Source organism: Semicossyphus pulcher, unplaced genomic scaffold (assembly GCF_022749685.1).
Source record: "Semicossyphus pulcher isolate SPU_LCO1_2020_fin unplaced genomic scaffold, fSemPul1.0.p SCAF_61, whole genome shotgun sequence".
NCBI classification, from domain to species: domain Eukaryota; kingdom Metazoa; phylum Chordata; class Actinopteri; order Labriformes; family Labridae; genus Semicossyphus; species Semicossyphus pulcher.
The window spans coordinates 281287-287500 of NW_027211739.1; positions in this window are offsets into that span (position 1 = coordinate 281287).

The window sequence follows — 6214 nt, forward strand, 5'->3', positions numbered from 1 at the left end:
TGTTATGTCTGCAGTCTGGGCCTGCTGGGGCTCCTCGCTCTCTGGTGTTACAGTGAGGGGCTGCAGTTTGGTGTGTGTGTGTGTGTGTGTGTGTGTGTGTGTGTTTTGAGGTGTCTGACGTGACCTCATTAATTTCAGGACGGTGAAAATCCGAGTGTCTTTATCTTCATCCCGTTTCCCGCCTGAAACTCCTCGTCACAGTCTGTCACAATCTCAGGGTGTGAGATTGGTGTGAAATATGTTTCTCTGTTTGTTCCTGTGTGTGCGCGCTCATACAGTATCTGTGTGTGTGTGTGTGTGTGTGTGTGTGTGTGTGTGTGTGTGTGTGTGTGTGTGTGTTTCCCCTGTGACTCCATATTCCAGAGTAACTGTCATCACTCGGCCATAAAGCAGACGCCTGTTGCCCCCATGTGACCGTCACAGACGCACAGAGGTGATTAACTCGGGTCACCGTCTGCACGCATCAACACACTGTCACACGCGGCGTCACAGAACCTCCTCAAGGTTGTCTCCGCCTCCAACATGGTGAACATGAAGAATTATGTGTGTTGGTTTTACAGAATAGCTTTACTGAGAAGACTCAGACGACGAATATAATTTTGCTCGTTGAGCTGAGTCACGTGGGCGGGAAGTAAACTGGCTCCTGTTGGCCCGTCCAGAGACATCCAGGGCAACAGTTTTGTGTTTAAAACATTTTATATCACAGATTTATTTGACTTGTCTTCATTGCTTGTTGCTGTTTAAACTTTTCCTCTTGATTGCATATCAAAGACACCAAAGTGATCTCAAAGAAAGACTGAGATTATTTTCACCCCGTACATCTGGGAACTTATTATTATTATTATTACTACTTATTATGTATTTGATCCTTCTGTAACAACTGTCTGTGTTTTCCTCTCATAACACAACAGGAAGTGTGTGCCGAGAGAGGAACACCTCGGCTGAAGCAGGACATTAATGGCGTTCTGACATGCTGTGGTATTGGATGTAACACTGCGTTGCTGTGTCTGAGGTGTCGATGATCTTTGGCCTCGCTGAGACACACAGCGTCCCTGTGACATGCCATTATCTGCCAGTTAGAAACCGCTGTGTGGTTCAGCGGTTAGCAGAGCAACAAAGTCCGAACCCGCGGGCCGGCCTGGGCCTGTCTGTGTGGAGTCTGCATGTTCTCCCTCCGGCTTCCTCCCACAGTCCAAAGACGTGCTCGTTCATCGGTGACTCTAAACTGCCGGCTGGGATCGGCTCCAGCTCCCCCGCGACCCTTTATGGATAAAGATGTAGATCATTGATGGAACTTTAAAACGTTCCGTGTCAGAGGTCTGATATCTGATTTTTTACCTTTCAGTGTTTAACAAACAGCAGCCAACAAATCGTCTGCCTAAACCTCCAGCTTGTGTCCCACAGACAGGACTGTTCCTCAGAATCATTGATGAGGTGATCCCCTCCTTCCTTCATCCAAAGCTCTCCTTTTGACCAGCTCACAGTGTGTATGCGACCCTACCAGCTGACCTCTCTACAAGCTGATTGGCTGTTGAAACAGGTGACATCTTGTTCCACTGGAGAGCTGCTGAGCTGAGTTTCAGGAGACCCCGTCAGCCGGCCTGAGTGCAGCTGAGATGGACCAGCTCACACTGCAGCTGCTGAGTTTGGTCTCTTTGTGAATCTTTGCTTTGAAGCGTCTAAAGAGGGGAGAACATGACTTCATTATTTAGGGGAAGGGACTCTTTAACAAAGCAAAAACAACAATTCAGTCACAATGAAACACAAAGACACTTCTGTCCTCCTCCCTCGGGCTCTCTCATCTTTGGGAAACAGAAGCGCTGCTCCTCTCCCGGTGAGGCTGCATGTGGCGTCTTGCAGGACTTGATTCCTTCCATCGCGCTGGGTGCTGCAGAGCCCGCCGGGGTTTCTGCTCTGGGACTTTTTGGCAGAGAGAGTCCGGGCTCTCAGGAAGACACACACGCTGCAGGGCAGAATTAGAGATAATAAATAAAGCATTTGGAAGAGCTTCAGTCGACTTGTTCTTTTTTTAGCAGCGTTTTTCTCCCACCCTGCAGTGGATGTGAGCAGCAGCTATTCACTGCTAATCTGCTCTGTTTGTCCTCCAACAAGTCAGAACACCTCCGTGTGTGTGTGTGTGTGTGTGTGTGTGTGTGTGTGTGTGTGTGTGTGTGTGCGTGCGCGCTAACATGACTCGTTCCAAAGTTCAGTAACAGCCTCTCCCTGAGCCAGCAGTGAGCTCCTCCTGTCTCTACCTGCGCGCTGAAGAAGACATTTTATTGTAAAGAATAAATCCTGTCGTTTGAAACTCTTTGAGCTGACGGTGTAACCGTGTCCTGACTGTACAGCCTGTAAACTGAAGAAGATGCAGCTTCTTGCAGTGCTGATGGGAAGGTGAGCCGCCATGTGCTGACATGAAACAACATGAAAGCTGTGAGGGGATCTGAGAGGAGAAAGTGATTAAAGAACTCTGAGAGCTCAGGCAGGCGATACGTGACAGCTGATCTCAGGTCAAACACATGATGTTGGTGTTTAAGGTCATGTGACTTGTGCTCAAGGGTTTCACAAGAGTTTTCACAAGAGTTTTCACTTCTCATCATGATCATGTGTCCATGACCAACAGATCATTCACTGTGACGGGTGTAGCTCTGACTCACTGTCGCCCTCTGACCTGCCTGTGCTCATCAGGCCGTCAGAGGTCGATAAACAAGTTACCCAGAGGTCGATAAAGCACCCTGACCTCTCTGACCACATCCCGGGGTGAGAGTGATCCTCTGTCCCTTTTACTAGACACACTTCTCCCTCTGCACCTCCACCTGCTCCTGTCTGTTATCATCATCAGCCAGGTATGTCTGACTCACACACACAGGCCTTTGATCTGAAGTGAGTCCGTTTCATGCTCTGCATTGCATCCTGATGTCATCACTGTTCAAGTGTTACCCACCACTGCAGCAGGCCCATCACTGCGCTGCAGGGGCACAGTTACACGTCTGAACCGTCCTAACATCACATCACTGCAGCATCCTGAAAGATGGATGATGATGAATCTGTACGAATACTCGAGTAAAGTCTGTGCGTGCTTTCTGTTTTTGATTTCAGGAGATCATTTTAGTGCTGGGAAAGAGACTTTCTGACCCCGCCCCCTCTTTCTGACCCCGCCCCCTCAGAGAAGAAGACTGGAACCTGATGAATTTCAAAACAAAGAAACAGGAAAGTAAATGATATTAAAGAGAGTGAAAACATGGCGGACTGTGAGCTCGGAGTGTAACCACTGCAGAGTATGATTAATGATCTCCTCTCATAAACACTGTTATTATTAATCAGCTGGTTGGAGCATCGTGACAACACAGGAGGTGTAAGTCACCGTCCGGCTCGCGGCAGACTTTCTGTGGTTCAGTAAAAGTTTGCCTTCATGTGGAACGACTCTCTGTGAAGCTAACAGAGCAACACTGCTGCTTGTCCAATGGGAGACTTCCACTGCGGGTTAAGGTGCAGGAGCAGCAGAGGCGCTGCAGGAGCAGCAGAGACGCTGCAGGAGGAGCAGAGGCGCTGCAGGAGGAGCAGAGACGCTGCAGGAGCAGCAGAGGCGCTGCAGGAGGAGCAGAGGTGCTGCAGCAGAATACACGCATAGTTTAGAGTTTAAATCTTTGGTAGTTATAACTCTTAAAGATCAGGTTTCCTCGTTCTCAGGCAGCTTTGACCTTTTGGTTTGCATAAAGCCAACATCTTCTCGCTCTGCTGACCCTCCCGTTCTGCAGGTCAGTTTCTGTTTTAATCCACTAAAGAGCACTAACTTTCACCGGTAAACTCGAGGTGTGTGTGAGACGTGTTGATGTGCTTTAGTGTGTCACTGAGCGTGGAGCAGTCGGCCTCAGGCCTGATGGGACATAATGCAGAGGAATGCAGAGTGAGGCCACACCATGACACACACCTCTGTCTGCTGTCCAGCCCGAGGCGGCGTTCACACAAACACACTGCCAACACCTCGTCATGAAACTGTGACGCAGCTCTCTGCTGATCCAAACACAACAGGGATCTCTTCTCGAAGTCATGATTTCATCCTGATTCGGCACAACGCGAGGCAGACGTGCAGATTTATGAATGGTGGGTGGGTGGCTGTGGTGCAGGTGTTAGCATGTTAGTGGCACTGTGTGTGCGTGTGTGTGTGCGTGTGTGCGTGCGTGCGTGCGTGCGTGCGTGTGTGCGTGCGTGCGTGCGTGTGTGTATGTGTGTGTGTTTTTGTGAGCTCACACAATGAGGTCATGGGCATGCAGAGTGAACAGACCAGAAGTGGAGACAGTGAATAAAACATATACGGTATATACATGTACGTCACCTTTCACACAGCAGGAGAATAAAAACAGGATCTGAAATGATTTTAAAGGAACAGTCTGTGTTTTGAGACGGCATGTTCTCACCCGCTCCTCATTGCACCTCTGAAACATGTTAGGGGGTTAGCTGGCGAAGAGTGAAGAACACTGCAGCGAGTTCTGCTGAGTGTCAGTTTTTTCTTGTTTTGTCACAAACGATTATTTGACACATTTTCCTGAGAGGATGACTCGCAGTGTCCCAGGTGGGGCATTTTTAGAGCCATCATCAGGTCAAAATGCACCTCATGTTATGTTAACATGCTAATGTAAGTTCAATGTTTTTTTCAGTACATTTGAGCACTATAGGCAGGAGCATGTTAGCATGATGTTAGCCTTAAACTCAAGCCGATACGAAGAATATGGACCCAGACCGGATCCGGGGGGGTGTGTATGTGTCACGCAGCACAGTAATGTGGGACGTGCCTTTAACATGCAGCTAACAGGCTGTGAGACACACAGACGTAAGAAGACAGAAGTGATGTAATGTGACACGTGTCACACTCTGACGCTCCGACACAGCCGTGTGTTTATTTGATGCCATTTGACTCAGTGAGTTTTATTGTTCAGCACATGATGCATCCATCCTCCTCTCTGCAGCTTCATCTCATCGATGATGATCAGGTGTTCCTGCTCTCACCTGTGACATCATGACACATCACAGTGTGTTGAGTAGTGCAGATGGTGTCTTTATTCCACCCTCCTCCTCCTCCTTCATCCCTCACTTTCTCCATCTGTAACTCATCTTCTGTTACCACACCATCCATCAACACCCTCACACACTGTCTGTCCTTCTAATGCAAACCAAGCAGCACTACTGCTCCGATGCACACACACACAAACGCACACTGACTCCATCACTGTCACTTGATCCATCACACCAGTTATTTTCATGTTAATCACAGGGACTTTATTGCCTCCCCCGCCCTCCTCACCCCTGACCGACCCCCCCGCTCACCTCTCTGTGCCCCTGAAAAGCTCCGATTGTTCCCGAATGTTCAGCACGACATTGTTTACTCTCATCTCCTGAGAGGGAATCCATCCAGCCACCCAGTCAGCTGCTTATCTGATGCAATGGACCATTGATCCCCGTTTACCCCCACAATGAATCCACTCTGTGCTGGCAGAGAGGATCCTCCACCTGGTAACTTTAAACTGACCTGGTGCTGCAGCTGCAGGTCGTCGGTGTGCTCCTGTGTCACACAGCTGCCTCGTCTCATGCACGCTGCAGCGGTCCATTTCCTTTGGTTTGTGCTGATGCATGTCCTGAGTCAAGGTTAGGTGATGTACAGCTACAGCAAAGAGGACGCGCTGATGTCACCTGAAGAGAGGGAGAAACAATAGCAATATTTTCTTCCAGATATTTATAACATAAGAATTCTGTTTAAGAAATCCCCCCGTCCCTTTAAGCCATCATAAACCTGATGAACGACTTTTCATCCCCCTGTAAATATTTATCCGCTGCACGAATCCAAAGTCCATCAGAGGAGTAAACATCAACATGATCCTTTCTAAGCAGCCTTATATGAAATTAAACAAAGTGATGCTGACACAGAGTTCAGCTAAGTGCCACCATATGGTCACTGTGTGTGTGTGTGTGTGTGTGTGTGTGTGTGTGTGTGTGTGTGTCTTTGCTCACATCAGCCCTTCACCTCAGACACGCTGCATGTGCTGCTCCCAGCAGCTCCGCACACAGAGCGCTTTGTAATTTGTCCGATGTGTTTGGGGTTTTCAAAACATCCTCTGGGGGGTGGGGGGGTGGTGGTGGTGGTGATGGAGTTGGTTTGTAGTGGGTGTCAGTGAAACAACAGACGGCTCACACACGTTCACATGGCGTCCTCGACCCT